The 24,844-nt window shown below is 41.5% G+C and overlaps 1 long non-coding RNA gene across 1 annotated transcript; it reads left to right on the top strand.

Moving 5' to 3' along the window:
• The first annotated feature begins 914 nt into the window (after positions 1-914).
• Positions 915-23,858, top strand: LOC137546787 (uncharacterized). The gene is made up of 4 exons (XR_011026370.1): positions 915-993; positions 8,284-8,368; positions 17,277-17,304; positions 23,629-23,858. It is a non-coding gene; the product is annotated as an uncharacterized lncRNA (long non-coding RNA).
• Positions 23,859-24,844: the final 986 nt, after the last annotated feature.

The raw sequence follows: 24,844 nt of genomic DNA, 5'->3' as shown, positions 1-24,844 counted from the left end.
GCATTGTTTACAGATTGCAGTGTATGTGGGGAGCCAGAGCACTGATGTATAAAGATTTTTGCTAGAAGTGATTTTTACATTCTGTGGACCTCTTTTTTTGCAAAAATATAAACCACCAGGCTTAACATTTGTACATTTGAAGGCTCCCAGGGAGGCTGCAAAAGCCATATGCTTTAATAGACAAATGATATGAATAAATCCGAAGCAGAATATTTGGGGGCACCTGTTAGCGGTAGAAGGTTGGGTGCTGCATAGGTGCCCATAGAACATATCTATGAAAGTGTGAAATTTGGCGCCCATTTATCAGTTGCCTCGGGCAACCAAATTTCACACTTTTAACTATATTTCCTATAGGCACATATGCGCGGCGGCCTAAATTTTTCATTTTTTACTTGTTGGAATTGTGGAAAAGGGGGTAGTTAAAGTTAGGCCTGAGGGTTCTTAAGGTTAGGCATGGAGGGGGAAGATTTAGGGTTAGGCATCAGCAAGGGTGTCGTTAAGGTTAGGCCTTGGGGGATCTTAAGGTTAGACATGGAGGTGGAAGATTTATGGTTAGGCATCAGCAAGGGTGTAGTTAAGGTTAGGCCTTAGGGGTCTTAAGAATAGGCAGGGAGGGAAGAGATGTAGGATTAGGCATCAGCAAGGGGGTGGTTAAAGAGGAGCTTCAGCCTAAACAAACATACTGTCATTAAGTTACATCAGTTACTTACGTTAATTAAAATAGATAGGTCATATAATCTCTTTTTTAAAAGAACAGGCAAATGTTTGATGTCATGAGGACAGCCATCTCTTTGGTTGAAAGGAGGTGACAGGGAGCATGAGACACAGTTCCAACTGTCCTGTGTGCTGATCAGCCCTCCGAGTTGCTAGGCAACATGAATAACAACATAGGGAATCCCATCATGCTTTGCACAGCATCAGGGAAAAAAGCCTAAGCAGTTTTTTTTTGATGGGTGAAGCTTAGCTAAGAATGCAGCTAAAAATGATGCTTTGGTAAGAAAAACAAAGTTCTGATGCTGTGAAACTGTTAAAGACTTAAACACCAAGCCTTTTCAGTTCTGCTGAGTAGATTTTTAGTCCTGAGGTTCACTTTAAGGTTAGGTATACAGTAGGTAGAAAGAGGGTTCCGGTTGAGAATAGGTTTAGTTTTTGTTGTAGTCAAACATTGGTATAATTTTATCTCACCAGTATAATATAATCATAATTGCCCATTTGAAAAGAGTAAAATGAGAGGGGCAGGAAGGATTAACAGATGCATCCAGCAATGGTTTGATCGATACTTGAGCAGTTTTCTGCTGAAATATGATAAAGATTGAGCCAGGTAAACAAGTATATTGCTTGCTACTACCTGATTGTTTTCTAGTTGAGGAGTAATCATTTGCTTGCCACATCAGACTGTTATCAGATTGTAACTTAAAAAGGAATTTTAATGAATATAACTAAATTAATAAAATTGCTTTCTTTTTATAGTATAACTCTATAATGTGTTTGGTCAAGCTTTGCCCATTGTGAAATCTTTCTGATTTACATTCTTATATCTGGGGCAATACAAGCCTACGGTGGTGATTCCCCTGGAGTGATTGCGATTTGCCAAAATCACAATTGCAGCACCTGCAGCATTTTGCGAGTGATTTAATTCCAAAATTCTTTGAAATCGCAGTGGAAACTGGTTGTGCAATGTTAAAATCATTCTCAAAACAATAACGTTTTAGAAAGTAATTTGTGATATCTAGTGGGCCTCAGCCTATACTGCTGGTGAGGTGCATCACTAAGCAATGTTTATTTGTTGTTAAGTGAGCAAGAACAACATCTGATCTCCTAGAGTGCTTTGGGGTAGAATGCTGTCACACCGTAGCCTAGGCTAAGCATAAACATACAGCAATATATACAGTGGGTTGCAAAAGTATTGAAGTTTTCCACATTTTGTCACATTACTGCCACAAACATGAATCAATTGTATTGGAATTTCACATGAAAGACCAATACAAAGTGGTGTACACGTGAGAAGTGGAATGAAAATCATACATTATTCCAAACATTTTTTAGAAATAAATAACTGCAAAGTGGGGTGTGCGTAATTATTCAGCCCCTTTTGGTCTGAGTGCAGTCAGTTGCCCATAGACATTGCCTGATGAGTGCTAATGACTAAGTAGAGTGCACCTGTGTGTAATCTAATGTCAGTACTGTACAAATACAGCTGCTCTGTGACAGCCTCAGAGGTTGTCTAAGAGAATATTGGAAGCAACAACACCATGAAGTCCAAAGAACACACCAGACAGGTCAGGGATAAGGTTATTGAGAAATTTAAAGCAGGCTTAGGCTACAAAAATATTTCCAAAGCCTTGAACATCCCACGGAGCACTGTTCAAACGATAATTCAGAAATGGAAGGAGTATGGCACAACTGTAAACCTACCAAGACAAGGCCATCCACCTAAACTCACAGGCCAAACAAGGAGAGCGCTGATCAGAAATGCAGTCAAGAGGCCCATGGTGACTCTGGACGAGCTGCAGAGATCTACAGCTCAGGTGGGGGAATCTGTCCATAGGACAACTATTAGTTGTGCACTGCACAAAGTTGGCCTTTATGGAAGAGTGGCAAGTTGAAAGCCATTTTTAACAGAAAAGCATAAGAAGTCCCGTTTGCAGTTTGCCACAAGCCATGTGGGGGCCACAGCAAAAATGTGGAAGAAGGCTCTCTGGTCAGATGAGACCAAAATTAAACTTTTTGGCCAAAATGCAAAACGCTATGTGTGGAGGAAAACTAACACTGCACATCACTCTTAACACACCATCCCCACTGTCAAATATGGTGGTGGCAGCATCATGCTCTGGGGGTGCTTCTCTTCAGCAGGGACAGGGAAGTTGGTCAGAGTTGATGGTAAGATGGATGGAGCCAAATGCAGGGCAATCTTGGAAGGAAACCTCTTGGAGTCTGCAAAAGACTTGAGACTGGGGCGGAGGCTCACCTTCTAGCAGGACAACGACCCTAAACATAAAACCAGGGCAACAATGGAATGGTTTAAAACAAAATATATCCATGTGTTAGAATGGCCCAGCTAAAGTCCAGATCTAAATCCAATCGAGAATCTGTGGCAAGATCTGAAAACTGCTGTTCACAAACGCTGTCCATCTAATCTGACTGAGCTGGAGCTGTTTTGCAAAGAAGAATGGGGAAGGATTTCAGTCTCTAGATGTGCAACGCTGGTAGAGACATACCCTAAAAGACTGGCAGCTGTAATTGCAGCAAAAGGTGGTTCTACAAAGTATTGACTCAGGGGGCTGAATAATTACGCACACCTCACTTTGCAGTTATTTATTTGTACAAAAATGTTTCCACAACATTCCACTTCTCACGTGTACACCACTTTGTATTGGTCTTTCACGTGGAATTCCAATAAAATTGATTCATGTTTGTGGCTTTAATATTACAAAATGTGGAAAACTTCAAGGAGGCCGAATACTTTTGCAAGCCACTGTACATATTGAAAGTGTTTCTGATGCTGAAACCAAGATAATTTCCTTAAAACTGGGTATCCTAAATAATGCATTACATTCTACTTTACATTGTTGAGATACCTCCTTAAATGATCTCTCAATACCGTATTAATACTTTTCAAAATTTGATGGATAAGCTTGAATAAATAATATGTTATTCAGTAGCGTAGATAGATTGCTAATATAATGAGCACACTAGGGGTTTTAAACAAGCTGAAAACCTTTTGTGGCCCTGCTGTCCAGAGAACAGAGATGATGACTGGGGGCACAGAGGTCATGTATTTTATGTATGATAACACACTGTTAACAAAGAGTCCAGCAGTAATATGTAGACTTTGTTTCTGTCTGTCAGCTCTATATTTTGAGCCGTGTTTTGATTTATCACACAAAGATATTCATCATCATATCTGTGTTTGGAACTTGTGTGAGCGATTTTTATTCCCTAGTAATAATGTTTTAAGCTAGCATCCTCATGCAGCAGCTCTCAGCATCTGCCAGAACTGAAAAGTAAATTTGCGAACAAACTTTATTTTTTAACTTTTAAAATGGTTTATATGAAAACAGATAAAACTGCTTCTTCCATCCTTATGGTTATGGTTAGAAATGGTTTATTTTCTGTAATTGCATTGCTATGTAATGGGTTCTGGCAGTAAAACAACCTATAGACCCATTAGAGCAAGGCTGGGCTGGACTGAGGCAAGAAAGACACGAGCTTTTGGGAGCACCAGCCTCCGGGGGCATAACTCAACTCCCTATCAAACTCACTACCCTCAGTGCTGTGCACTCCCATAAGGGGAAGGGGCGGGGGCTAATCCTGCTGTGAATTGTATGCAGAGCAGAGGCAGCAGAGCATCGTACCTTACCTATTTCCAGGGGATAGGACCTTATCCCTCTCTGGATCGAAACCATGCAGCCTTTCTCTTTGTAGCTTCCAATGGCTGTCATGTAACATGCAGAGATAAGAGCTGCAAGGAGATAAGCTGCCCGATGTGCAGCTATGAGGCAGAGAGGAGTGAGGACCTGTGTTGTTGCTGGAATTAGTTCAGGGATGACGTTCTGCTGCTGCTACTCTAGCAGTCGTAGCAGCAGCGGAGCGTCACTCATACCTGTCATACCAAAGGGATAGTAAAGGATCATGGTGGAGGCTGTAATTAACTGAAGATGGGTTCCTTGACACTCACAAGCAATAAAACACTATTGAGACAGATATTAGACACCAGAATGTAGTATCAAATTATTATTGTGTATTTATAAAGAGCTGACATCTTCCACAGAACTTTATGGAACACATAATCATGTCACTAGCAACCCCTAGGGGAATTTACAATCTTACGATCTAATTCCTACCTAATCAAGTCAAAGCCACAGTTATAGTGGAAGACCAATTTTGTAGGGTGGAAACCGGTGTTCCTGGGAAAAAAAACCACATGGGACGAGCATACAATCCCCATACAGTGTCCTGCCCAACATTTGAACCAGTGACCCAGTACTACAAGGTATAAGTGCTCTTCATTATGACACCATGTGACCCCACCATGTTTCATTTCTCTTGCCTCAATATGCACTGTTGGCATATAGCATGGTCCCAAACACATCATCATATGAATTTTAGCATAATTACGTCAGTTTCAGTAACTAAAAACTAAAGTTATACCTATATTACTTTATATACAGTATGAGTTTTATTCAAGTTTTTTTTTCCATTCAGTGTTGAGCCTCCTGATCATGCAGCATGGCATAGTTAGACAGATCTACAGAGAGACAATATTATTGGTTGTGCATCTGCATGATCATAGTAACGGGGGACATGTGTTTAATGCCCTAGTTCAGGCTCATGTTTTTCATTCATTTTGAGGGGAATACATCATCATTTGCAACACACAAGGGCCCTGTGTCACTATGCACTGGTAAGATTCTCTTTTTGAATGGCCTTTTGCCACTGGCCTTTCTCCACTTTGCTCCGTGCAGGTACAACAGCTGGTTCAGTGCTGCTTTCATATTAGTTTAAAATTGTTAGGCTTACATTTTTTAGTTTATTAGGTGCCAGATTTGCATAGGTGCTGTTCTGCAGCAGCAGGAAAAATAGCACCTTAAAGAGAATATGTACTGTCCGATTTGTACAATAAAAAAAACATACCAATCGAGTCACTGTGATCTCCTGGATCCCTCTTTGCCCTTTCCGCCGCTCCCCGCCGTTAACCTGGCTTTTTAATTGCCAGTTTTAGGCAGTGTTTACAAACATTATACTACAAGTTTTTACTGCACTCCAGTCTGGGATTCTCACAGTTTTTCAGCATGTGACAGGCAGCTCCCTCCCCCCCTCAGCCTCACAAACTGCATCAGACAAGCTGAAACTGAGAGCAGAGACGCTGAGCCTGCAGGGGGTGTGCATTACTTGTATTCATTACAACAGAGGCAGCCCATTCCTCCCTGGGTCGACAAAGCTTGACAAAGACAAGAAGATTAGATATATTACAGAGACAGTGCAGCTAGAAAAGACTGCAGTAATCCAGACCACATTAGAACAGGTATAGAAACTTATAGGATAAAATAAATAAGGCTGAAAATGTTGTTACAGAGTCTCTTTAAATGATGAACTATACCAAGCAGAAAATCCCAGTATACATTTATGTGTTCACAAGGCAAGGCTTTGTAGCTTAACATATTAAAATATTATACCATTATCCACCAACCCAGAACAAATAGTGTTTTCTACTAGGAAAGCATTTGGAAGAATACTTCCTAATGCAGCACGTGTTGCGTTCTGTTTTGCATTTGGAAACCTATATGGACATCGCTTTCAGATGAAATGTAATCTTTGTTGAGAAAACAGTAATAAAATGAGGAAACAGAAAACAGATCTATACAAGAATTTTATGAAACATCATTTTAGATTTAGCTTTAGCTTGTTTATCTTCTTGTCTTGGTTTTCTCTGACAGAAAAATTCAGATTACTCCAATTAATCCAGGTTTATAGGAGGAATTGCAATACTTTCTGCTATGTGTAGCCAATTAGCCATGCAATAATAGATATTAGTAAAACCTCCATGGTGCCCGATATTTTTCATTTTTTGTGGCTGGTTTGTGGCAGGAAGGACCAGTTAAGATAAAGCAGTGGTAGAGGGGTTGTTAAGGTTTAGGCGAGGGGGGTTAAAGCTAGGCATTGGTGGGGGTTGGTTAGGGTTAGACATAGGCAGGAATGATGGTTAGGGTTAGGTATCGGAGATGGAGTGGTTAGGATTAAGCATTGGTAGAGGAAGGGGTCTGTGTGAGAACTTAGGTTTAGCTGTAGTAAAATATCGGTATCATTTACAGATATTTTACTATCGGAATTCACACTGCAAAATAGTACAATATCAGTAAATTCTACAAGCAGCTATTTTGGGTGACCAAATTACCAGGAGCCCTTTTTGCGTGTACACTTGGTTGGGGTTAGGAATAGATAGGGAAGGGTTCAAGTGAAAATTAGTGTACGGAGGTATTACAGAGATTTCACACCCATTTTTCCCCCATGCCTATTTTGCATTGATGCCCTCTAAGGGACATTTAGGGACATGAGTTGTTAGCTGTACTCTGTGAAGCATTGTGAAATTTGAGAGCACTACATAAATTATTAATAATGTCTGAAAATGACTGTTTCATCAGGTTCTTCCATCCATGTCCTACACGGTCTCCAGAGACTGATCATTTGGTCATATTACTCTCCCCAGAAGTGTATAGGCAGCAGGTGACCCTGACAATACAGGCGGTTGAATCTTTATAAGCACAAGAGCATTTTCAAAGCCCTCACAGACTGTCATATCACATATTGTTAGCCATGCCACTGCAGCTGCGATTTGCAGTATTTATTGGAATAGACACACATTACAGCTGGAGACACAGAATTTCCTGTTGATAGGATATATTATTTGGTTTGAATTAATATCAGAGTCTCATCATGATTTTCAGTATGTGATTGTGTTGTTGGGTAGCTATCCCATCTGCAAGTTTATTTACCAGATACTAATAGCGAATACAGAGATGCTTTAGAATAGCTAGTTAACCTTGTCATAAGGCAATTGTTTTATTATATAACTATACTTCATCTGGAAGGTTATTTACAAGAAGATAATAATAAATGTAGGTAGGCTTTAATATATGATACATAACACTGTCATAAATTGTATTTGGCAGAATCCTGTTACCAATTTATAAGCATTATGTATACATCGCTATACACTGATGATGACCTTCTGTTTGTAAATTATATATTTTAAAAATGAATTAACAAATGGCAAAACCACATTGTAAATTATATAGACATCAAGTTTCCTTTCAACAAGGAGTGACAACAAGATTTTCACTGGTGCTTCTTCCAGCCCCCTGTAGCCTGCCGCCTCCCCCGGTCCTAAAGGTCTTACCTATTGTGCTGCTGTAGCCAAATAAAAGTCAGTGACCCAGGGGCTACTGTGCTCCTGTTGCGCTACACATACACATTTACAAGTCTGAACAAACTACGTATGCACAGATTGCTCCCGCCCTTAGGAGTGTGATCAAGGAGGAGCGGGGCCGGGACAGTGGATGCACAGTTTTTAACGGGGGATTACAGTAGCACAAATAATCAGATTGGGAGGACACAAAGGGAGCAGACAGACTACAGGGGGTGGTAGAAGCCCCAGGTAAGTAAAGTTCCTCTGGTTATTCCGTATCAAGTTTACTTTATGCAACTAGTTGCAGCATATTTACTCATTTTTACTCATTTTAATTTAATGGATAGTACTCTTACCTTGTAGTTCTAAAATTTCAGGTTCAGGATACCATATGCATGGAGTATGTATGCTTTCCCTGTGTCTCCGGGAGAGGGGTTCCTCCCACTTTACAAAAATCTACAGGTAACAACATTTCTCATTGATATTGACTGCAAAGCATGTCTAGAACCCTTATTTCAATGAAAAAAAACACTTCTCTCCCTTTCAAGTGAATATGTTTTTGGGGGGTGGGGCGGGGGGATTGTGGGGCTCATTCACAAAATTTTCTGTTGAATTTTCTCATCTCATGTTTTATCTCCCCTTATCTAGTTTAACTCTAGATTTAAAGAGAGATCAATTGTGAGTTAATAAGTAAGGTGAGATAATTTGAAATAAAAGGTTTGTGAATAAGCCCCTGTGTGCCTGCATAAATAAAAATAAAAAAATAATAGAAGAATAAAAGAGAATAAACTTATTTCAAATCAAAAACCTTTTCACCCATTTTAAAATAAAATGTTTGTTCCTTGCTGTAATTCAATACTCTTCTTTCTTCATTACTAATCTTCTCAACTTCATCTTGAAAGTAATCTACAGCAACAAGCAGCCACACAGATCGCATCCCTTTCAGCAGGAGACTAGTCAACAAATACCAGTGTCCACTGTCCATAAAAATCCCACTTGGGAACCACGGTGATATCAGTTACCATTTCTGCATACTTAAAGGGAAGGTTCAGGGAGGGTAGTGAAAAAATAAAAATCAATTTCCACTTACCTGGGGCTTCCTCCAGCCCGTGGCAGGCAGGAGGTGCCCTCGCCGCCGCTCCGCAGGCTCCCGGTGGTCTCCGGTGGCTGACTCGACCTGGCCAGGCCGGCTGCCAGGTCGGGCTCTTCTGCGCTCCAAGGCCCGGCACTTCTGCGTCCCACGCGGGCGCGCTGACGTCATCGGACGTCCTCCGGGCTGTACTGCGCAGGCGTAATACAGTTTTTAAAATAAACATCTAAAATTTATTGCACTTACAAATTCCTTGGTAAAACATCCAGCACGAGTTTTAACGGTCTATCCCCCGTATCGGTGGCCTCTGGTGGGCTCTCTGGTGACACTAACAACTGCTAGGTCTGGCCGCCGCACTCTCAGCCGTCCATCCGTCTCGGCGTCTGCCCACCGCTCTCACACTCCACGCCACTTCCTGGGTCCCGCCCTACTAGTTTCGTCACATCAGTGACTCATCAGGAGCTGGGGCCCTGATTGGCTTGGAGTGCTTTAACTTCTAACTCCCTCCCCTTCCCTTCCCTTAGGCCAATAGAGCTTTCCTATTCTTGTGCATATTAATTAGCCATACGTTTCTTCTACTACCCGCGCTGGATAACATTCGCCGCAATTAAAATCACAAAACTTATATATAAATATGCAATCCCGCATGTTGGGCTAACCTACCACCTCTACCGTTAATTATATCCTTGCCCAACGTACGGGATCTATCAGAGCCCAACAGAGTTGCGAATGGTGAGATCTCGTTTTACATAAAATTGCATGAGAAATCCCCACACATACAATGAATATCTACCCCTTCCTCCAGTATATATCTCCCTCATACAACATACCGCCTGACCATTAATCTACCTTTTCCTAATCTATTGCTTCATCGACTACAAATACATTTTGCAAGAAAACAACAATTTGCATGAAACAACATTTTACATCACGTGTCTCCCAAAAAAACAGACCACATCAATGTCTATGTTTAGACCCTCTGGTCTCATCGTTCCAACTTCGTATATGTATCTAGTTTCTTCCTGGGATATTTTTCTAAGAATATCTGTTCCCCTCCATGCAGGTTTTATTTTCTTTATAGCACAAAATTACATTTGTTTGGAGTCACATCCATGAGTCTCCCCAAAATGTACAGGGACACTATGATTTACTCTCCCTTTCTGAACATTCCTTGTGTGTTCCCCCATCCTTTCCTTTAATTGCCTAGTTGTGCGTCCAATATATTGGTACCCACATGTACACCATAACATATAGATCACATATTTATCATTACAAGTTATGAACTGATTTATTTGAAATCGTCTACCATTGGAAAGGGATACTACCTCCTTAGTTCTTACTGGGGTGGCTTCTCTGCATGCCTTACACTTACGGCATGGAAAGAAGCCCTTTTCCTGCCAACCCTGCAGTCTGTCTTGTCTTTTGGGGGGGGTCCACACAGCTAGGCACCATAAGGTTCCTTAAGTTTGGCACCCTTCTGTAAATGGACCTTGGATGGCTTGGAATGATTGATGCCCCTTAGTACGTGATCTGTGCCCAAAATGCCCCAATGTTTTTTAATTATTCTCTCCCAGTTACTGTATTGGGAATTGTAATCTGTTATTATAGCCATCTGTTGATCCCCATCATCCCCATTATTCCCTCCCCCCAAAATAAGATCATTTCTATCCCTCTGACTAATCTCATATATTTGTTTATCCAACTCCTCCTCTTGATATCCTCTCTAATAAATGTATCCAGTTCACCCTCCCCTCCCCCCCAAACTATAAATAGGTCATCTATAAAACAAACCCATTCTTTATTTTTCCTTTCCGTAACATCCTGTATTACTTGCTCTTCCCATTTCCCCATAAACATGTTTGCCAGACTAGGGGCAAAGTTTGCCCCCATCGCACAGCCTTTGTGCTGTCTGCAAAACACCCCTTTATGCCAGAAATAATTTTTCCCCTTGCATTCCATCCTCTTTCTCCAGATAGTATTTAGCTGCTTCAATGCCTTGATCATGGTTAATATTTGTAGTATGTTGTAGTAGCAGAAACGTATGGCTAATTTCTGCATACTTGGAACACAGACAATTCTGTAATGAAAATATAAAATTAATTTTCTAAAGGTGAGCTCTGTTCCACCATCTCCCACTGCCTATGCCTTACTGTTGGCTATTGAAACTGGACTTCATATTGCTGCTCCAAAAAAGAAATATAAGGGTGTTAAAAGGGACAGTGTAGTCTGAGGGATATGTAGGCTGCCATGATGAGATTCTCTGAAAGCAGATCCGAGATGAAAAACTAACTCTAGCAAGTAACTTGTCTATATATGTTATCTAAAGTTTATATCTAAAGTTTAGATGGTTTACACAGAAAATCTATCTACAAACAGCTTCAACAGTATATGATTATTTCTTCCTGTGATACAATGAGGGCAGCCATGTTTTGTTTGTCATATTACACACAAGCAAAGCTGCTTTGCATCTCCAGCCCTCAGCCTGTCTCATCTCCTCCTCCCTCCTCCCCTCTCCGCCCCCTTGCCTCTGAAATCTCAGGCATGCTCAGTGTGTGCTGGGGCTGTCATTTGAGTAAAGTAGCTAAATCTACTGGAACACGACCTGTGGAAGGAGAGGCATAACTGCAGATACAACAGTTTCTGGAGTATCACAGCTATATTCAAGGAAAGAGTGAAACCCTTGTATTCAAACCCAATTTAATTTATAAAACTATATTTTTTTAAATTGTAATAAGATAAAAGTATTACTCTGCAGTGACATGATTTATTGCTTATTTGTAATTTGTGTTATGATGGCAGCAGATTTTTTCTGAACCAGTCCATCTCAGCAGAGCTTTGTAACTGCTGTTGCACCCAGTCACCTGATGCATTCGGTGTAAGGGTGTGGGCAGCATGGTGGCAAGCACTCTCGCCTTGCAGCACTGGGCCCCCAGTTTGAATCCCAGCCAGGTCTACATCTGCAAGGAGTTTGTATGTTCTCTCCAAGTCTGTGTGGGTTTCCTCCGGGCACTCTGGTTTCCTCCCACATCCCAAAAACATACAGATAAGTAAATTGGATTGCCCCTAAAATTGGCCCTAGACTACGATACATAGACATAAGACTATGGTAGTGATTAGAACTCCACATGATATACAATAACAGACCTCAAATCAGTGCAGCTGACCCCCCTAAATGACCAACAGCAGTGGGCCCATTGGTGCAATTGTCACCACATGATATGCAATGACATCAGAACTCATATCAGCATGGCTGACCCACTTATATAAGTGACAGAAGTGGGTCCCTTAGCGCAAATGTCACCACATGATATGCAATGACATCAGACCTCATCTCAGCACGTCTGACCCCCCTAAATGACTGACATCGTTGGGCCCCTTCGCTCAAAAGTCCCCACATGATATGCAATAACAGATCTCAAATCAGTGCAGCTTACCCCCCTAAATGACCGACAGCAGTGGGCCCTGCAGTGTGAATGTCTCCACATATATATGTACGTACATACCCAACCTCATGCACAGAAGTTATACAAGACTCCAAAACACACACATAATCTCAAACACAGAACTTACACCCTCCCTCCACACACAACTTATACACACCTCCCCCACACACACAATCTCATACACAGAACTTACACAACCCCCTCACACACAACTTATACACAACCACACACACACACACAATCTCATACACAGAACTTATACAACTTCCCTCCCCAACTTATACACACACACCCACACACACACTCTCATACACAGAACTTACACAACCCCCCCGACTTATACACACACACCCACACACACAATCTTATACACAGAACTTACACAACCCCCCCCTCCCAACTTATACACCAACACACACACACACAATCTCATACACAGAACTTGCACACACACCCCAGGCTTACAAGGCAGACAGGAGGGGGAAATGGACAGGTAAGAGGTAGATATGGCGAGAAAGAGGAAAAGAGAGAGAAAGAAACAAGTAAGCAGCAGAGAGCCAGATACACTGGCTGCAGCAAACATTCAGCTTCAGGAAACTTACAGCACTCCTTTCATGCCTGACTATCATTCAGGAATGCATCACCATGATCTCTGAGATGCATCCCCCACCCCCAAGAGCTCTCTTTAGCCTGTCAGCAACACGTGCTCCAGCCCCCCTGCACAGTAACAGCCAGCTTTTGTTTCTCACCGTGGGAGGCTGTGAAAGGCTGAAGCCTGTGATGCAAAGTACAGTACGGACTCTCTATGCCAAGGTGTCTCTATGTCAGGGGAGCCTTTATGCTTCTGCCTAGTGACTGCTCTCAATGCCAGGCATTAGCACTGCACTAAAGTAAATAAAAGACTCACCTCTTACAGTAGCAAGCCAGGGAATCTCGCGCTTCCCGGAGCTGTCAACAGGAGGGACCACGTGGTCAGGGACACTGCACTGTGATTGGAGAGCGGCAGCAGAGTGCAGTGCACAGACATGGTACACAATGGAAGGAGAGCAGAGCCAAAGCGTGTGTGACACCCTGCCACAGTGCAGGAGAAAGGTACCGCACAGTCCCTACATAGCACTGCCAGCTGATTTCTGCAAGACGGGTGGCTCATGCACTCCTGCTTTTCTCCTCCCCCACCTCCACTATTTCTCTGCTGCCTGTCACTGACCCTGATGATGATAAGTGCTGAACTCACACAAGCATCGCGCGAGTTCAGCTGCTCCTGGCTGGGAACGCCTCCTCCTCCTCCTTTATCAAAAGCCTCCGCCTGCTTAGACTAACTTCACATCAGTATGTGCGGCATGGGACTCAAGAACGCCGAGGCGTTGGAGGAGAGGGAGCATGGCTTATTAAATTATAAGGAAATAAAGTAAAAAAGAACTTAAGAAAACACTTTTTGGGGGGAATATTGCCCTAATAGGTATATCAAAGGGTTACATTTTTCAAAGATACAAAACGTCACCTCAGATCCACTTTAAACAATGCTAATTCCCAAGTTGCCCTGTTGATCCTCTGCCTCTAATACGTTAAATCCCTGCCCAGAATACATATGCAGATAAGGTGCACTAACTCAAAGCAATAGGATGAGGTGCTCTACTCAAAGCAATAGGATAAGGTGCTCTTACTCAAAGCAATAGGATAAGGTGCTCTTACTCAAAGCAATAGGATAAGGTGCTCTTACTCAAAGCAATAGGATGAGGTGCTCTACTCAAAGCAATAGGATAAGGTGCTCTTACTCAAAGCAATAGGATAAGGTGCTCTTACTCAAAGCAATAGGATAAGGTGCTCTTACTCAAAGCAATAGGATAAGGTGCTCTTACTCAAAGCAATAGGATAGGGTGCTCTTGCTCAAAGCAATAGGATAAGGTGCTCTTACTCAAAGCAATAGGATAAGGTGCTCTTACTCAAAGCAATAGGAGGAGGTGCTCTACTCAGAGCAATAGGATACGCTGCTCTTACTCAAAGCAATAGGACAAGGTGCTCTTAGTCAAAGCAATAGGATAAGGTGCTCTTAGTCAAAGCAATAGGATAAGGTGCTCTACTCAAAGCAATAGGATGAGGTGCTCTTACTCAAAGCAATAGGATAAGGTGCTCTTAGTCAAAGCAATAGGATGAGGTGCTCTACTCAAAGCAATAGGATAAGGTGCTCTTACTCAAAGCAATAGGATAAGGTGCTCTTACTCAAAGCAATAGGATAAGGTGCTCTTACTCAAAGCAATAGGAATACTTGAAAAAACAATTAACAAATATGGTATATTGCTAAAAAAAATGCAAGAAGTGCAAACATGAAGCTCAGACACATTATAAGCGCTCTTCTGAACGTTTTTTTAGCCTCCAGAGCTTTTTCAGAGCTTTTTAAAAAACACTCCCATTGACTTACATTAAAATTGCGGTAATATTTTGATTGTTTTAAAATCTAATGATTTTACCACAATTTTAATGTAAGTCAAAGTGAGCATTTTTTAAAAAGCTCTCAAAAAGCTCTGGAGGCCAAAAAGCACTCAGAAAAGCTCTTATAGTGTGTCTGAGCCCTTAAGGAGGAACTGTAGTGAAAATAATTTAATAAACTAAATTGTTTGTTTTTTGTAATATTAACTTATACATTATTAGTCAGTGTTTTCCCATTATAGAATCTTTCCTCTCCCTGATTTACATTCTGAAATTTATCACATGTGGCAACATCTTTAGCCCTGTCAAGTGATCTCTGCGGAAGTTTTGTTTTTGTGTGCATTCTTTTCTATTTCTGCACATTATATTATGCAAATAATTCTGAACATTTTCTCTATCAATGAAATTAGCTGTTGTGGAAAAATGTGCATGTTTTTCTGCATACAAATGCACATGATGTTCAGAAAACACGTGCAGAAAAATGTGCACAAAAAACTGAAAGACAAGTACAAAATATACCTGGGCTTCCAGAATGCTCGGGGAGGAGATTCCTGTATAGCTTAATAGCCTGGGATAAACATCAATGGGAGGGCAGAACTATAGATAAGTGTTTCTGATACTAAAACCTGGAATATTACTGTAAAAATGGGTAACCTGAATTATTGACTGCATTTTACTAAATGCCACTACAGTGCCTCTTTAAAGTAATTGATCTGTGCAACTCTCAAAAGTTTGAATAATAAAGTGATTTGCAAATCGAACAATTTTCATCATATTATGGCATTCGATTGTTCTACTTTGTTGATAATTTTTTGATACATACATAGGTTATTGCTATAACTTACTTTAACCAACTAGAAATCCATTTTTGGTTGTCGCATATCAGGCTTTTGTAGTGGAAATTTTAACATCTGAAAGCCTAAGGCTATAAAAAGTTTTCCTTATCAACTTTTTAGATCTTAATTTTTGTCACAGCCAGGTTTCATTTTATACATGCCATCGGCTCTAAGAGCAGAGAAAAAGGGGAACTGATGCCATTTCTCTTGTGATGCAGGATTTTCATGGAACATCATAAAACAATGTAATCACTATCATAAATCAGGCACTCATGTCAAGACACTAAATCAATATACTATGCCTAACTTTGTGGACAGAGGAATAAGGTCACACAAAGCCTAGTTAAGAATACCAGTAACAAGGCCCTCTCAAAGTCCCAAATAGTATTTTTGAAGACACAAATCAGCTTACAATAATGTATTAGCTGTCAGTGGTTTTGTTAAGGGCCTGGAGAACTCAGGATCTGTGCCTATTACCTCTGCAATGATAACGCTAATGACCTGTGAGAGCTTTAAATAAAAGAGGGTAAAACTTGCACCACAGCCATCAACAGGAGCTATACCTGCATCAAATCTATTTTATATTCCTCCTCCTCCTGTAAGAAACTCATAAAAACGCATTTGCCATATATGAAAGAATATGTCTGGGTTTTTCCATTACAGAGCATGAAATTATGATAAAGTAAAATTATATTTTTACAGATGATAAAAGAATAGTCTGAGTTTTTACATTGATCAACAGGAATGTAAAAAAAAGTACAAAAACAAAAAAATAAATAAAAAACAAAACCTCTCAAGCTCTGTTGACAGCAAAATTACAAATGGGCATGTCAGTTTGCTGATTACTGCAGATGACTACTCTAGAGTTGGAGTGTTTCTAGCTTTCTGCAGTGCATTACTCATGCAGTCCAGGCTACTGGATTTCCACTATACCGCTATGCTGTACCCGTATATGTGACTGAGGCCCACAAAAGTGTTAGTGGCTTATCATTGTGCTATTTAATGCCTAGAGTGCTCAGCATCTTTGTGTGTTTTTCCTTCTTTCATGCCAGAAGCACACACCACAGGGAATGCCCATTACCTTCTCTTGGGTCTCCTTTTTTTTTTCTTTGCAGGGATACAGCCTATAAGTGCAGCACGTATGCAGAAAGCTATGCTAATGCATATAAACTATTGTTTATATTTTCTTCTTATCTCTGGAAAGGAAAAATCAGAACAAAGAAGGATAGGTGAGCAGAGCCTAGCAATTTGAGCACATATTCTCTAAAACAAAGAGGCTGGCTAGTGTGTGTGCCTTCAGAATGTTTTATCTCTGCTTGATGGAAGTATATAATGTTATTACGTTGAGAAGAGTCAAACGCGCTAATTTGGAGGAGAGTATCCAGATGTGCTTTTCCTTGGAGTGCCAGAGATACAAGTGTAATAGGATAAATTCAATAAAGTAAAGTGATCTTGTCAAGAAATCTCATTTAATATGTTCCATAATATGACAAAAAAAGTAGTTTGATTTGTTTTCAGAAACTCTAATTTGCGGTTTATTGATTTTCTATTTTTTTGTTATCTTCTTTTAACAGCCTGCGCACTTGTTGCCATATAAATGAGGTCAGTCATACCTTTATTCAGATGAAAAGGCTTTCTTTATTCAATTACTCTACTCCATTGAAGTCCTGCTCTTAATAAAATTTCATATTAACAATATAATTATTTTTCAGGAAAATAAATGTATCTTTTGTTCAAATAAAAGAGCTTTTCTTTTTTAATTTCCTACGTGAATAAAAATCCTCAGTTGACCTTTGATAAGTATACAGCTAAGGATTTCAATCTACTGGGTAATAGAAAAGCTTCATGGACCACAGAAAGCCTCTTTTGAGCTATGTAATTTATTTCGGCAGTTGATACTCTTTGTATTCTGTGTACGTAGTGTATTTTACATAGCATGTGTAACGATTGGTGTCAGCTAACAGATTTTCTGATTATTGGTGATCTGCAGTATGACCAATAATACAGATGCTATACCTGATTATGTGGTGATCTGCAGAATCACCAATAATGCTAGTATAGCCAGATACAAGACTACCAATGTGAGATAGTGTTTGGTGTAACAGTAATTAGGATGAGCGGGTTCACCCGAGGAGCGGGTGACCCAGACAGTACTGCAACCGGTGCTCACTATTGGGCAGGTGAGTCAGACCGTGTTGCAGCCAAGAGTGTTGGAAGCACAAACGCAAGTAGAAGATAATACAACCAGAGCTGAACAACTGATCACCTGTGGAGCAGGTGATTCAGGTAGTACTGCAGCCTAGTAGTGTTTGGTGCACAGCACAAGGAGGAGTAATACAATTAGTACTGCACTAACGATCCCCTGTGGAACAGGTGATACGAACTGTATTGCAGCCTAGGCGTAGTTGATACAGAAGGTACTGCAGCCTAAGTGTAGGCAATACAGACAGTACTGCAGCCTAGGAGTAGATGATACAGACAGTACTGCAGCCTAGGAGTTGGTAATACAGACGGTACTGTAGTCTAGGTGTGGATGATACAGACAGTACTGCAGCCTAGGAGTAGATGATACAGACAGTACTGCAGCCTAGGAGTAGATGATACAGACAGTAATTTCCCTCACCAGTGGCTAGGCCCACTGGTGCGGGTAGCGAGGTCAGACAGGCAGAGTAGGCAACGAGCAGACAGGTACAGTACAGAAACGGAAGACTGATTCAGTGTCAATAGCAAGCAGGGTCGGCAACGTGAATCAGATGGCTGAGGTACAGAATCGACAAACAGGAGGATAGTCAGAGTAAGCAGAAAGTCATAACAAATAAACAATGCAATTAGTACTTTAAGCTATCAACAGAATCTGGCTAAGTGTGGGTCCCCAGCTCCGGCCAGTTCTAGCATACTTTGGGATCTGACTAGGGTCTGAGTGCTAACACGATAGCATTTGCAACAGCAGACGAGGAGCTACTGACAGGCCTGTCCTATATATACCCAACCATGCTCCACAGCGCCGCCCCAGTCACTCAGCCAATCCGGATGCTGGCTGGAATCAGCTGACCGCGCGTCAGCTGACTCCTCTCCTAGCTGCATAAAGGTCCTGTCGCTCAGCTCGCGCATGCGTAGCCCTTAACCGGTGAGCGATAGAAGGACCAGGCAAAGTCTCAGCATGTAACCGCGCGGCAGCGGCTGCTGGCTGATATGCGGAGATAGCCGCCATGCCGCTTGTCTCTGCGGCGGTATATCCGCTATCTATTACAGCATGTCCCTCAGAGACAGGCTCAGTTAGCAACAGTAAATCCATGATTATTAGGGAAGACCATAGTCATCAGTACTAGATTGGTCTTATTAAAGCCAAGTATTTCCAAGTTTCAGATTTTAGGCCAATCACAATACTTGGAATTTGAAAGTACTTGGTAGTATTGGACCAATCACAGAATGCAGAGGTTTACCTCAGAAGTGGGAATACCACGGAAATTGTAGACCAAATTGTAGAAAAATTGTAGACTTGGATACTACCAAGTTTTACTGAGTCTTGTGATCGGTCTAAAATTTCTGTGGTTTTCCAATTTACATGGAAAAATTCTGCTGCCTGAGGTCGGTCCAGTGTTTCCAAACTGTAATTAGGCTATAATTTCCGAGGTGTGCTAATGTGGTATTTCTGTGGAATACCCATTTGCAAGGCTTATTTCAGATTAACCCTGCGGCAGCCCATTTCCGGTCAGGAACTCAGAAATTGGTATTCCATGGAAATTTTCCCTACATTTCACACAGCATTTGCTGTGTGAGCTTACATTGGTTGCTAAGGGCAACAAATAAACATTTCTGGCTTTATCAGGAGCTCTGTGCTGGCTTTATTGCCTACCTAGCTGTACACCAATAGTAGAGGAAGATATTTTCGTGCCCGAGCCCTTAGGTGATTTATTTGCACATCACCTGGCTGGTCAAGTGGTATTTATTATATTGTTTTTGATATACTCTATAAGGTGGTACCTTGTGAGCAGTCATCAGATATGTCCTGTATCTGCTTTAGTTTGTGGTTTAGACATGAATGGCGGTGTGTTGAGTTATTTTTATGGTACAGCAAAAATTGTATGTTATACAAGCTGCACACTGATACAATTATATACAAAGATATAATTTCAATGAAACTTGGTATATAGATCCCTTACTACCTAGGAAGATATGTTCTCATGCCTCCCCCCCCCCCCCCGCAGAACCACAAACAGCCAATCAGATTTCACTCATTCACAACAATAAGGAAATTTAAAAGGCAAAATTTTCAAAGTAATAAAACCAGAGTTCCCAAACTTGGCACTGTTGGTCACTTGGTGAACGAGGTTAAAAAATTCAGGGAAAGTGGGCGGAACATAAAACAGCCAATCAAATTTCAGCCATTCATTTAAATGGGAAAATATAAAATGCAGCTATTGTTGGGCTGTTAATTGCAGGGTACTCAAACTTGGCACAGTTGATCACTGGGTGACTGGGATGAATATTCAGGAAGTGGGTGTAGCCTACAATAGCCAATCAAAATTCACCTATTGATTTTCAAGGGGAGTATTTCAATTGCTGCCATTCTTACACTGTTAATGGCAGAGGCCTCAAACCTGCTACCTGGTCACTGGAGGACTGGGGTTCAAATTTGATAAAGGGGGCAGAGCCACAAACAGTCAATCAGATTTGCTTGACTGATAAACTGCTTCCATTCTCACATTATTGATGCCAAGGACCGCAAAGCTCACAAACTTAGGAATTGAGTGACTGTGTGTAAAAAGGATAGAAAAAATGAGCAAATCCAACAACAACCACATTTTTAAATGGGAAGATGTGAATGGCAACGATTTTTACACAGTTTTTGGCAGGGTTCTTAACCACTTCGGGACCGGCCGCCTAACCCCCCTTAAGGGCCAGGCATTTTGCGGTAAAGGTGGGTGCGTGCATTTGGGGGGGTCAGGAGGCTGGATCTCATCTGTGGCTGGCTGGGCAGTGTCCCCCCCATGGTGGCAAGTGTCCCACCTTGCACCAGCAGCCATCACTCAGCTTCCAGGCTCCAGCGATGAGCCGCAGTAGCCCCTTTTTCTCCAGCCGGCATCTCCGCTCCAAATGACGCTCAGGTCGGGTCACGGCTTGATGACGTCATCAAGCCGGGACTCGGCGCTGATGTCAGACGGCCAGAGCAGAAGGGGGCGCCGATCGTCGCTGAAACAGCAGGGAGGTAAGTGGATCCTCTTCTTTTTTCCCCTGCCGGCCGCCACTGGCTGCTGATCACTGAGGGGAGATGACAGCTGTCATATGACAGCTTAATCTTCCCTCTCGGGTGCGCACGATCGCGTCGGGATGTTTCTTTTGCGCAGACATTGAATCAACGTCCAGTCAGAATGGCAGCACCACCTGCTGGACGTTGATTCAATGTCTGTGGTCCCCGAAAGGTTAAACTTGGCACAGTTGGTTACTGAGTGACTGGGATTAGTATTCACCTATTGATTTTTAAGGGAAATATTTAAATTGCTGCTATTATTACACTTTTAATGGCAGAGGCCTCAAACCTGCTACAGTTGGTCACTGGGTGACTGGGGTTCAAATTTGATAAAGGGGGCAGAGCCACAAACAGCCAATCAGATTTGTTTGACTGATAAACTGTTTCCATTTTCACATTATTGAGGTCAAGGACCCTAAAGCTCACAAACTTAGGGATTGAGTGACTGTGTGTCAAGGTTAGAGAAAGTGTGCAAAGCCAACAACAACCACATTTTTAAATGGGAAAATTTAAATGGCAGCCATTTTTGCACTGTTAATGACAGGGTTCTAAAAATTGGTACAGTTGGTCACTGGGTGACTGGGATTAATTATTCACCTATTGATTTTCAAGGGGAATATTTAAATTGCTGCCATTCTTACACTGTTAATGGCAGAGGCATCAAACCTGGTACAGTCATTTACTGGGGAACTGGGATTCAAATTCTGAAAAGGGGCAGATCCATAAACAGCAAATCAGATTTTTTTTTTTGCTTGATTTCAATGGGAAAAGAGTTGAATGCTGAGAGTTCTTTTGAATGCTGGCAGTTCTTTTTACCTATAATATATTCCTCCTCTTCCATTTATTTCCCTGCCTAGCTGGTCACTTGTGTTTACAAGCAAGGCTGAGGTGACTCAGTGATTGGATGTGTAAATATACACAATGAGCAAGAGAAGGGAGGGGGGAAACAAGAGTCAGGGAGGATATGATGTCAGCATTAGCTTTGCAAGATGGCCACTGCCTAGAAAAGGATGTTCTGCTGGATATGAAGGGACCTATAGAGTTAAGGAATATAAATGCATACAATAGAAAGTTAGCACAGTAAGGGCAGAGCCGGGACAAGGTCCTCCAGCACCCAAGGCTGAGACACCAAAGTGCGCCCCCTCCATCCCTCCCACTCCAGCCGTTACACACTGATTGCTATTAGACTGAGGCAGGGAACACACTACATGCGTTTTTGCGCGTTTTGCCGCAAACGGAAAAACGCGCACGATTTTCGAGGCTATTGAAATTAATAGCCTAGCACAGGAAACGCTGTACCGCATGCGTTTGTGTGCGTTTGCGTTCGCGTTTTTTTCTGCGTTTTCTAAACGCACAGTTTTCTGCTTTTTCCCGCACGTTGCATGGCAGTACATGCCATGCAAACGCATAAACACGGAAACGCACGCGGAAAAATGCACGCGTTAGATGCGACCGCAAAACCCAACGGAAACGTGGGAAACGCAGGGGAAAACGGCCCTGCAAGTGTGACCCCAGCCTAAGAGGCGCCCCAGGGCCCCAAACACCTTTATTTCTAGTTATCTGGCTTGCAGTCACTGCCATGTTTCCCCTTTTCTTATTTCTCTCTGCTTCAAACACAATAGGGGAGTGATAGTGTAACCCTTTTTATCCTCTGTGTTCTGCCCTGGCTGAGAGGATTCCACCAGACACTGACTCAAATGTGAATATCAAGGATTTATTTGTGACCTTAACAATGGTCAAGTGGTAACTTCACTCAACCAGTATAACTCTCAACACAAATATCCACTTTCCCTGCACATCACAGAGCAAAAATACAATCTTCTCCTCTTCACAGCCGGTGCACCGCTAGAAGCTGCAGGATAAAAAGGTTAGGTTACACAGACACTTTTATACATAAATAGAGCTACAAAAGATCTTCTTCTCCTACAATCATCAACCATTTTTTAATACAACACTTTTGATCACGGTACCATTTACTGAGGTATAGGGCTTGGGTAGGGACAGGTCTACTGAGCAATTCAGCTCCTATACAGTCTCAGTCCCTTGATACCATGTCCAAGCTATATTGCTCAACAAAACCTTAAAGGGGGGGGCGGGGGGTAGAGTTCTTCTTTAATATGGTACTGAAGCAACTTTCACAGTTTGTTGGTTGGTATATGGCATCCAAATGATGTTTACTTTACTCAGAAAATCTCTCAGACATTTGCTCTATCTACTGTATCTCTCAATTTCTCTTTTATGTAGATCCCCAAGTAAAATAGTATAACAAAATAAAAATAATCAAATCAACCAATAAGGGGTTAGAGAAATAAAAGGAAAATACCATTAAAAAACAAAATTAACCAATGCACCCAGCTGTCCCACCAGTAACTCTCTCTATACTGTATACTGAATAAGCTCTAACTACTGTAATTGTAACACTGGTTTACCGACTTTGTTGACTCTTTTCTCTGTCAGATGTCACTCTGCTTTTCACTGTAGTTCTCTTAGTAACATTGGATGCAGTGGGGTGATTCCACCACCAATCTTCTCATTTACTGTTGTCAGGTTAACAGATCTAGTTATGTTTCACTGACATGTTCTCTTTATCTCAAAGGCTCTTGCTCTCTCTCTCTTTCTTATGCCTTGCACTCTGGTAACACAAAAATAACACTTTTGTTCATTTCTCATATCAGGCTTTTAGTAGATAACTGAAGAACAAATCAACTGATGAACAAATCAACTGATGAACAAATGAACTGATCTGATGCAGGCTGACAGGCAAATGTCTCTGAGTCAGGATCACTGCTAGCGGCTGAGCTATATATCACTGAGGGGTCTGTCAGAGGTCTTTCACTCTCCGGTAACAAAGTTCACTCACACTTAATATATTTGACCACAGTCTCTGTTTCTTTGGAAATTCAGTACTATATTGCATAAATGAACTGATTATCATCACAATGTCACTGTTTCTTTAAGGCTTTATCAGATTTTAGTCACACCACCTTCATCAGAATATGCCATTCAGTATGCTGGAGTTAACTGTCACTATTCTCAAACAACCTCCACTGAACTCTGGCCCTTCTCTGATCACAACCTGTGGCTTGATGCTGGCGCAAGGCCTATACTCAACTGGCCTGACAGGATCTCTCTCCTCCTGTGCCCGCCTGGATCTGGCCTGCTGTCTCTTTAAATTGTCTCTGGTCAGTGCTTTAGGCTCTGCCACCGTTGCCCCCTTTTCTTACTCGGGGGGTCTGATTGCTGCCGCCAGGCTCCCACTTGCCTCATGGGGTGGCTGCTACGGCTGCTCCGCTGGCCTCTGCCTCCCTCACTCACCGCCGCTGACTGACTGATGAGCGCTCTGTGATCCAATCATATGCAAGGTTTTTGAATTCTTCAGCTTAAGGATATGAAAAACATAAGAAAAGTGACTATAAAACCATAGATAAATGTGCCATTTAAACTCCCCTCTTATTAATAAGATATATTTATTGCCGTGCTCGCTTTAGATATAAATAATACATCCGCGTAATTTATTGCCATTTCTTCCAACTGGCAGAGAAACATGTATTTATGTAACACTTTTGCTGACCTGAAGGGTGCATTATGTACATAATCCCTTGTCATGTTTATGAGATCCTGCTGTGAATTATGCACCACTTTATATAAACATTACCTGAAGTGTTGATAATAGCATCTCAATTGATTCTAGAATTGTCTTCTCAAGTACTAAATAGACTTCTGCGATATATTTGGTAAACTGACTTTCAGGAATTAAGGATATCATCTTCTTTACAGAGCATCCAAAAGCAGAGATCTTATCGTAGTAAATAAGTTAACAAAATTGAATACAACACAACAATATTTCTAAACCTGTAGAAAAAAAAGAAGAGTTGGCTTTCCATGACAATT

This window comes from Hyperolius riggenbachi, chromosome 1 (genome assembly GCF_040937935.1).
Source record: "Hyperolius riggenbachi isolate aHypRig1 chromosome 1, aHypRig1.pri, whole genome shotgun sequence".
NCBI classification, from domain to species: Eukaryota; Metazoa; Chordata; class Amphibia; order Anura; family Hyperoliidae; genus Hyperolius; species Hyperolius riggenbachi.
Note: the sequence above shows the minus strand (reverse complement) of the source record. Positions and strands in the feature narration are given on the sequence as shown.